Raw genomic sequence first — 10,595 nt, 5'->3', positions numbered from 1 at the left:
CGCATGCTGGTTGAGACTCAAGGGCGCGACTGGGAGCGGTACCTCCCACACCTGCTGTTCGCTTACCGAGAGGTTCCACAGGCCTCGACGGGGTTCTCCCCCTTCGAGCTCCTGTACGGCAGGCGAGTCCGGGGACCCCTTGGGTTGGTAAGAGAATCCTGGGAAGAGGAGCCGAACCCTTCTGAAGTGTCCATAGTGGAGTATGTCATGCGCTTCCGTGACAAGATGCAGACCTTGACGCAGTTGGTGCATGACAACATGACGCAGGCTCAGGCTGACCAGAAGCACTGGTACGACCAGAACGCCCGGGAGCGGACCTACCACGTGGGTCAAAAGGTGTGGGTGCTGGTCCCCGTACCAACGGATAAGCTTCAGGCAGCCTGGGAGGGCCCGTACGTCGTCCACCAACAGCTCAACCCGGTCACGTACGTGGTCACGCTTGACCACGCTCGGGGTAGGCGAAAGGCCTTTCACGTCAACATGATGAAGGCTCATCACGAACGTGAACCTTTCGTCCTACCGGTCTGCAGCTTACCCGAAGATGGGGAGGAAGACACCCTCCTGGACTTGCTGGCCCAAGCCAAGGCCAATGGGTCCATCGAGGATGTGGAGGTAAGCGCCTTGTTAACGGAACCCCAGCGGTTGCAGTTGCACACCACACTGGAACCCTTCCGGGTCGTGTTCTCCAACCGACCTGGGAGGACTGAGTTAGCCGTCCACGAGGTGGACACCGGGAATCACGCCCCACTACGGCGAACACCCTATCGAATCTCTGACCAGGTGCAGCAGATTATGCGCCAAGAGATCGATGAGATGTTACAGCTGGGGGTGATTCGACGGTCAAAGAGCGCGTGGGCATCACCTGTAGTTCTCGTGCCAAAGAAGGACCGGACCACCCGGTTCTGCGTGGACTACAGGGGGCTCAACGCCATCACAGCCTCGGATGCGCACCCAATGCCGCGCATCGAGGAGCTGCTTGAGAAGTTAGCTGGCGCAGATTACCTGACAATAATGGATCTGAGTCGAGGATACTGGCAGATTCCCCTGAGCCCCGAGGCGCAGGAGAAGTCCGCCTTTATCACGCCCTTCGGACTGTACGAGTCCACGGTCATGCCCTTTGGCATGAAGAATGCCCCTGCCACTTTCCAGCGGATGGTCAACCTCCTGCTTCAGGGACTGGAGACGTACGCCGTGGCGTACTTGGATGACATTGCCATCTTCAGTCCCTCCTGGAAGGAACACCTGCAGCATCTCGAGGAGGTGCTCAGGTGAATTCACCAAGCAGGACTGACTATCAAGCCGGGAAAGTGTCAGATGGGCATGAGGGAGGTTCACTACCTGGGAAACCGGGTAGGCGAAGGCACCATGGAGCCAGATCATGGCAATGGTGATGGGTTGGCCCACCAGGGTGAACCTGCTGAGGTGCGCATGGAGGAGAACCATCAGGTCCTGCCTCCCTAGCGCACACCAAAAGGGGGAGGTGTCACGATATGGTATGAAATATCATAAGTAGTTCTCTTGCTAGCCTGAGTGGGCTAAGCCCCCCTTCTTGGAGCACAGTTTGAGCTGCAAATTCCTGGCTTTCCTTCTCTGAGAGTATGGGGGAAGAGAGGTTTTATTGCCGAACGGAATTTACGACTAGCATTTCCTGTGTAAGCTCTTGTTCAGCTATAAGGGAAGTAGAAACTTCAAGAATCCATGAAAGATTCTTTGTTTAGTTTTTGTTAGATATTAGGCAAACGATTTAAGCTAGGAACATGAAAATATATATTCGTATTCCCACTCGGTGTAGGTACCCATCCCTTTAAACTCGGGCTTCTAACTCCATCTGGTAAAGAAGTAGGGATTTCTCTGTAAATATGTATCCCAGATAGGACATATTTGATCTCATTAGAATGCTCACGTTAACCCGAGATGAATTATGGGTTTGGTATGACTCTGTCATGTTTTGTAGTGAAGTTATAGAAATTAGAGAGAATAGTTTAAAGTTTAGGCAGAATGTAGAGAGAGGAGGGTCTGGATAAGCCAGCCCTTCTGTGATGTCACAGCCTCCAGGTATTAAGTTGTAGCAGGCTGCCCAGGGCACGGTCTTCTGCTGATTTCTCTTTCTGGACTGTTTTGTCCTATTGTCCTGGAAGAGCTGAGTACCTCCCATGGACTGGGATGTATGGAAACTGCACTAGCCTGGATGCCTGCAATGCTTTTAATATGTGAGTGTTATCTTTTCTCATTTATTCCCTTTATGTTATAATTACCCTTGTACATATTTGCAATTGTCTCATGTATAACATCTTTATAAACTATTTTTGATAACGCACTGCCTAGTTATTTTGAATGGGATATACTATTATATATTAGTTCGTTCTCCTGCTCTAAACCGTACCCTAAGTCTCTTGAAGGGAAAATACGCTACTGTTACTGTTGTGTTGGGTTAGCTTCGGACCCGTTTAATCGAAGCTGGTGGCAGCGAAAGTGTGCTGACGGTTGGATTATGCTGAAGCAACTGCGGGTTTGATAATTATTGTTCCTGCCTGAGTAGGAGTAGTTATCGCGTCGCTGCAGCGTGCCCAATAGCCAGTACATAGCAGGCAGCCTTTCTGGCGACTAATTACCCAGGGTGCAGTACCTAATCTGACCTGAGAGTAAGGGGGGCGCCAGAGAGCTGCAAGTGTTAAGTGGAACTGTAAGCGGGATATACATAAATCCCTGCAGTTCGTGGTATATAGAAAAGCAGTGGGATACCTAGAATAAGCCCCTGCTGTAAACTAAGAGGTCAATAGCCTTGTGTGTGGTTTTTCATCACATTGTTAGCAGTGGAGGGATAACTAAGATAAGCCCCCCTGCACATGTGATAGCCGTCTGTTGGCCTAAAGTCACCCTGATCCGTGACGTAGGGGTGACGGTCACGGTGTGAATCCTGACCCAGTGGTGACAGCGGTCAGGGGAATCGTGACACTGACGTCGCTGCACACATCATGCTGACTGACAGCCGGCGTCACTGCACACATCATACTGACTGACAGCCGGCATCACTGCACACATCATACTGACTGACAGCCGGCATCACTGCACACATCATACTGACTGACAGCCGGCGTCACTGCACACATCATACTGACTGACAGCCGGCATCACTGCACACATCATACTAACTGACAGCCGGCGTCGCTGCACACATACTGACTGACAGCCGGCATCGCTGCACACATCATACTGACTGACAGGCGGCGTCGCTGCACACATCATACTGACTGACAGCCGACGTTGCTGCACACATCATGCTGACTGACAGCCGACGGCGTTGCACACATCATACTGACTGACAGCCGGCGTCACTGCACACATCATACTGACAGCCGACGTCGCTGCACACATCATGCTGACTGACAGCCGGCGTCACTGCACACATGATACTGACTGACAGCCGGCGTCACTGCACACATCATACTGACTGACAGCCGGCATCACTGCACACATCATACTGACAGCCGGCATCACAGCACACATCATACTGACTGACAGCCGGTGTCGCTGCACACATCATACTGACTGACAGCTGGCATTGTTGCAAACATGCTGACTGACAGCAGGCATTACTGCACACATCATATTGACTGACAGCCGACGTCACTGCACACATCATACTGACTGACAGCCAGCGTCGCTGCACATATCATACTGACTGACAGCTGGCGTCGCTGCACACATGCTGACTGACAGCCAGCTGCGCTGCACTCATCATGCTGACTGACAGCCGGCATTGCTGCACACATCATACTGACTAACAGCTAGCGTAGCTGCACACATCATACTGACTGACAGCTGGCATTGTTGCAAACATGCTGACTGACAGCAGGCATTACTGCACACATCATATTGACTGACAGCCGACGTCACTGCACACATCATACTGACTGACAGCCAGCGTCGCTGCACATATCATACTGACTGACAGCTGGCGTCGCTGCACACATGCTGACTGACAGCCAGCTGCGCTGCACTCATCATGCTGACTGACAGCCGGCATTGCTGCACACATCATACTGACTAACAGCTAGCGTAGCTGCACACATCATACTGACTGACAGCCGGTGTCGCTGCACACATCATGCTGACTGACAGCTGACGTCGCTGCACCCATGCTGACTGACAGCCGGCGGCGCTGCACACACCATGCTGACTGACAGCCGGCATCACTGCACACATAATACTGACAGCCGACGTCGCTGCACACATCATACTGACTGACAGCCGGCATCGCTGCACACATCATGCTGACTGACAGCTGGTGTCGCTGCACACATGCTGACTGACAGCCAGCGGCGCTGCACTCATCATGCTGATTGACAGCCGGCGTCACTGCACACATCATACTGACAGCCGGCATCGCTGCACACATCATACTGACTGACAGCCAACGTCGCTGCACACATCATGCTGACTGACAGCCGACGTCGCTGCACACATCATGCTGACTGACAGCCGGCGGCGTTGCACACATCATACTGACAGCCGACGTCGCTGCACACATCATACTGACTGACAGCCGAAGTCGCTGCACACATCATGCTGACTGATAGCCGGCGTCGCTGCACACATCATACTGACTGACAGCCAGCGTCGCCTCACACATGCTGACTGACAGCAGGCGTCACTGCACACATCATGCTGACTGACAGCCGGCGTCTCCTGGATAGGCAGTGGACAACCTGCTGTCAGTCAGTATGACAACCGCAATCACACCCTGTCAACAGGGCAGAAGAGAAGACGCTGAATCACCAGCAGGCCGTGATCACTCTAGCTAGAAGATCAGCACTGGTTAAAACAGGCAGGAACTTAGCAATTAACTACTTATTAGTTCTTAGGACCATATGAAAAATATTACATGTCCCAGATAATCCTTTTAACCTATTCACGCTGCAGCCCTTTTTCGTTTCTGCGTTTCTGTTTTTCGCTACCCTCCTTCCCAAAGCCATACCTTTATATTTTTCCATCAATATGGCCATGTGAGGGCCTGTTTTTTTGCGGGACGAGTTGTACTTTTGAGCGACCCCATTGGTTTTACCATATCGTGTACTCAAAAACGGGGAAAAAAATCCAAGTGCAGTGAAATTGCAAAAAAAGTGCAATTCCACAACGGTTTTTTGAAATTTTTTTTACCATGTTCACCAAATGCTAAAACTGACCTGCCATTATGATTCTCCAGGACATTACGAGTTCATAGACACCAAACAGGTCTAGGTCATTTTTTATTTAAGTGGTGGGAAAAAAATCCAAAGTTTAAAAAAAAAAAAAAAATTGCATCATTTTCCGAGACCCATAGCATCTCCATTTTTCGTGATTTAATTTTTGAAATATTTTTAACCCCTTTACCCCCAAGGGTGCTTTGCACGTTAATGACCAGGCCAAGTTTTACAATTCTGACCACTGTCCCTTTATGAGGTTATAACTCTTGAACACTTCAACGGATTCTGGTGATTCTGACATTGTTTTCTCATGACATATTGTACTTCATGATATTGGTAAAATTTATTTGATATTACTTGTACTTATTTGCGAAAAAATGAAAATTTGACAAAAATTTTGAAAATTTCGCAATTTTCCAACTTTGAATTTTCATGCCCTTAAATCACAGAGATATGTCACACAAAATACTTAATAAGTAACATTTCCCACATGTCTACTTTACATCAGCACAATTTTAGAACCAAAATTTTTGTTTGGGAGTTATAACGGTTAAAAATTGACCAGCAATTTCTCATTTTTACAACACCATTTTTTTAGGGACCACATCACATTTGAAGTCACTTTGAGGGGTCTATGTGATAGAAAATACCAAAAAGTGACACCATTCTAAAAACTGCACCCCTCAAGGTGCTCAAAACCACATATATGGCCGGCGTCACACACAGCGTAAAACAATACGGTCCGTATATTACGGCCGTAATACACTGAAAAGTCCCGAAAAAAGTGGTCCGTAGCTCCTCCGTAGGCAGGGTGTGTCAGCGTTTTTTGCGCATGGCATCCTCCGTATGTAATCCGTATGGCATCCGTACTGCCTGGTTTTCTCGCAGGCTAGCAAAACCAACATACCGCTATAGAAGTGATCCATGTGTCCCACAAAGAAAAGAAAATATATATATACTGTCTATATATATATATATATATATATATATATATATATATGTCAGTAGACACATATATTAGAGAGAAAAGCCGGTAATTCAGTGCGGTGTACAGTAAAATCACACTGACAGCTTACAGTAGAATAGGTAGAATAAATGTGTACACATAGAATAGGTATATATATATATATATATATGTCAGTGAGACACATATATGTATATATATTAATATTTATTCCAGCGCTATACAGCTTGAAAGCCGGTAATTCAATTACGGCTTTTTCTTTCTCCTTCCTAAAACCCGACATGATTTGAGACATGGTTTACATACAGTAAACCATGTCTTCTCTCCATTTTTTTTGCAGATTCCACACTACTAATGTCAGTAGTGTGTATCTGCAAAATTTGGCCGTTCTAGCTCTTAAAATAAAGGGTTAAATGGCGGAAAAAGTTGGCGTGGGCTCCCGCGCAATTTTCTCCGCCAGAGTAGTAAAGCCAGTGACTGAGGGCAGATATTAATAGCCTGGAGAGGGTCCATGGTTATTGGCCCTCCCCTGGCTAAAAATATCTGCCCCCAGCCACCCCAGAAAAGGCACATCTGGAAGATGCGCCTATTCTGGCACTTGGCCACTCTCTTCCCATTCCCGTGTAGCGGTGGGATATGGGGTAATGAAGGGTTAATGCCACCTTGCTATTGTAAGGGGACATTAAGCCTAATTAATAATGGAGAGGCGTCAATTATGACACCTATCCATTATTAATCCAATTGTAGTGAAGGGTTAAATAAAACACAAACACATTATTTAAAATTATTTTAATGAAATAAAAACAATGGGTGTTGCAGTATTTTATTCAACGCCCAATCCAGTCACTGAAGACCCTCGTTCTGTGAGTAAAAAAACATAATAAACCAACCAGCCAGGGAGCTTTCTAGGTAATTTCCCACGATCTATGAACAGCCAGCAGAGGGCGCCTCACCGCAAATAAAGCTAAATATAGATCATTGATCTATTTTTAGCCTCATTCCCTGGGGTTTTGCAGCGAGGAGCAGCCTGCATTAGCACAGCTCCTTGCTGCAAAATGTTTTAACCCCTTCAGAAGGATTTACATCGTTGGACGTTACAGATCTGCGGAGGGTAAGTATATTGTTGGTTTATTATGTTTTTTTACTCACAGAACGAGGGTCTTCAGTGACTGGATTGGGCGTTGAATAAAATACTGCAACACCCATTGTTTTTATTTCATTAAAATAATTTTAAATAATGTGTTTGTGTTTTATTTAACCCTTCACTACAATTGGATTAATAATGGATAGGTGTCATAATTGACGCCTCTCCATTATTAATTAGGCTTAATGTCACCTTACAATAGCAAGGTGGCATTAACCCTTCATTACCCCATATCCCACCGCTACACGGGAATGGGAAGAGAGTGGCCAAGTGCCAGAATAGGCGCATCTTCCAGATGTGCCTTTTCTGGGGTGGCTGGGGGCAGATATTTTTAGCCAGGGGGGGGCCAATAACCATGGACCCTCTCCAGGCTATTAATATCTGCCCTCAGTCACTGGCTTTACTACTCTGGCGGAGAAAATTGCGCGGGAGCCCACGCCAATTTTTTCCGCCATTTAACCCTTTATTTTAAGAGCTAGAACGGCCAAATTTTGCAGATACACACTACTGACATTAGTAGTGTGGAATCTGCAAAAAAAATGGAGAGAAGACATGGTTTACTGTATGTAAACCATGTCTCAAATCATGTCGGGTTTTAGGAAGGAGAAGGAAAAAGCCGGTAATTGAATTACCGGCTTTCAAGCTGTCTAGCGCTGGAATAAATATTAATATATATACATATATGTGTCTCACTGACATATATATATATATACCTATTCTATGTGTACACATTTATTCTACCTATTCTACTGTAAGCTGTCAGTGTGATTTTACTGTACACCGCACTGAATTACCGGCTTTTCTCTCTAACAGCGCTGCGTATTTCTCGCAAGTCACACTGCTTGTCCGTGTGTAATCCGTATTTTTCACGCTTCCATAGACTTTCATTGGCGTATTTCTTGCGCAGTACGGTGACAAACGCAGCATGCTGCGATTTTGTACGGCCGTAGAAAGCCGTATAATACTGATCAGTAAAATACGGCAAATAGGAGCAGGGGCATAGAGAATAATTGTGCCGTATTTTTTGCGAGTTTTACGGACGTAGATTCTGCGCTCTTACGTCCGTAAAACTCGCATGTGTGACGCCGGCCTAAGAAGTTTATTAACCCTTCAGGTGCTTCACAGGAATTTTTGGAATGTTTAAAAAAAATGAACATTAAATGTTTTTTCACAAAAAAATTACTTCAGCTCCAATTTGTTTTATTTTACCAATTGTAATTGGAGAAATTGGACCCCAAAAGTTGTTTGAGCACATGGCAAAGCTCGGAAATGAAGGAGCGCCATTTGACTTTTCAATGCAAAATTGGCTGGGATTGAGATAGCGCGCCATGTCGCGTTTGGAGAGCCTCTGATGTGCCTAAACAGTGGAAACCCCCCACAAGTGACCCCATTTTGGAAACTAGACCACCTAAGGAACTTATATAGATGTGTGGTGTGCACTTTAAACCCCCAATTGTTTCACTTAAGTTTATAATATAGAGTCGTGAAAATTAAAAACTTTTTTTTTTTCACAAAAATGATCTTTTCGCCCCCAATTTTTTATTTTCCCAAGGGTATCCGGAGGAATTGGACACCAAAAGTTGTTGTTCAATTTGTCCTGAGTACGCTGACACCCCATATGTGAGGGGGAACCACCGTTTGGGTGCATGGCAGAACTCGGAAGGGAAGGAGCGCCGTTTTGGAATGCAGACTTTGATGGAATGGTCTGCAGGCGTCACGTTGCGTTTGCAGAGCCCCTGATGTACCTAAACACTAGATGTGTTGTGAGAACTTTGAACCCCCAAGTGTTTCACTAAAGTTTATAACGCAGAGCCGTGAAAATAAAAAATCTTTTTTTTCCACAAAAATGATTTTTTAGCCCCCAGTTTTGTATTTTCCCAAGGGTAACAGGAGAAATTGGACCCCAAAAATTGTTGTCCAACTTGTAGTGAGTACGCTGATACCCCATACTACAGTTTGGGCAGAATCCCCTTTTGAGAAAGCTGGACCGCGAAACGCACGACAGGGGGCTGCTGGGCTAAGTGGGATAAGCCATCCGTGTATTTATGGGTAAGCATGCATGAATGACTAGTAAGTTGGGAGTGATTTGCGGGGTACTGCTTTCTGCACCCATTATTTTGTTAGAATCCTCTGCCATGTGGGTGGTATTGTGTAACCATTGTCACTCATGGATAGCTTGCTCAGGATGTATTTAGCTTTTCCTGCTTAAACCAGCCTACCTTCATGTCTCCTCCATATCTTCTCACTGTATGGGTTATATTGGTTTTATACAGTGATTTGTATTTGTTTAACCCCTTCAAGACCCAGCCTATTTTGACCTTAAAGACCTTGCCGTTTTTTGCAATTCTGACCAGTGTCCCTTTATGAGGTAATAACTCAGGAACGCTTCAACGGATCCTAGCGGTTCTGAGATTGTTTTTTCGTGACATATTGGGCTTCATGTTAGTGGTAAATTTAGGTCAATAAATTCTGCATTTATTTGTGATAAACACGGAAATTTGGCGAAAATTTTGAAAATTTCGCAATTTTCACATTTTGAATTTTTATTCTGTTAAACCAGAGAGATATGTGACACAAAATAGTTAATAAATAACATTTCCCACATGTTTACTTTACATCAGCACAATTTTGGAAACAAAATTTTTTTTTGTTAGGAAGTTATAAGGGTTAAAATTCGACCAGCGATTTGTCATTTTTACAACGAAATTTACAAAACCATTTTTTTTAGGGACCACCTCACATTTGAAGTCAGTTTGAGGGGTCTATTTGGCTGAAAATACCCAAAAGTGACACCATTCTAAAAACTGCATCCCTCAAGGTACTCAAAACCACATTCAAGAAGTTTATTAACCCTTCAGGTGCTTCACAGCAGCAGAAGCAACATGGAAGGAAAAAATGAACATTTAACTTTTTAGTCACAAAAATTATCTTTTAGCAACAATTTTTTTATTTTCCCAATGGTAAAAGGAGAAACTGAACCACGAAAGTTGTTGTCAAATTTGTCCTGAGTACGCTGATACCTCATATGTGGGGGTAAACCACTGTTTTGGCGCACGGCAGGGCTTGGAAGGGAAGGAGCGCCATTTGACTTTTTGAATCAAAAATTGGCTCCACTCTTTAGCGGACACCATGTCACGTTTGGAGAGCCCCCGTGTGCCTAAAAATTGGAGCTCCCCCACAAGTGACCCCATTTTGGAAACTAGACGCCCCAAGGAACTTATCTAGATGCATAGTGAGCACTTTGAACCCCCAGGTGCTTCACAAATTGATCCGTAAAAATGAAAAAGTACTTTTTTTTCAC

Source organism: Ranitomeya imitator, chromosome 6 (assembly GCF_032444005.1).
Source record: "Ranitomeya imitator isolate aRanImi1 chromosome 6, aRanImi1.pri, whole genome shotgun sequence".
Classification (NCBI taxonomy): domain Eukaryota; kingdom Metazoa; phylum Chordata; class Amphibia; order Anura; family Dendrobatidae; genus Ranitomeya; species Ranitomeya imitator.
The sequence above is the reverse complement of the archived record's forward strand: the minus strand, read 5'-3'. Positions refer to the sequence as shown.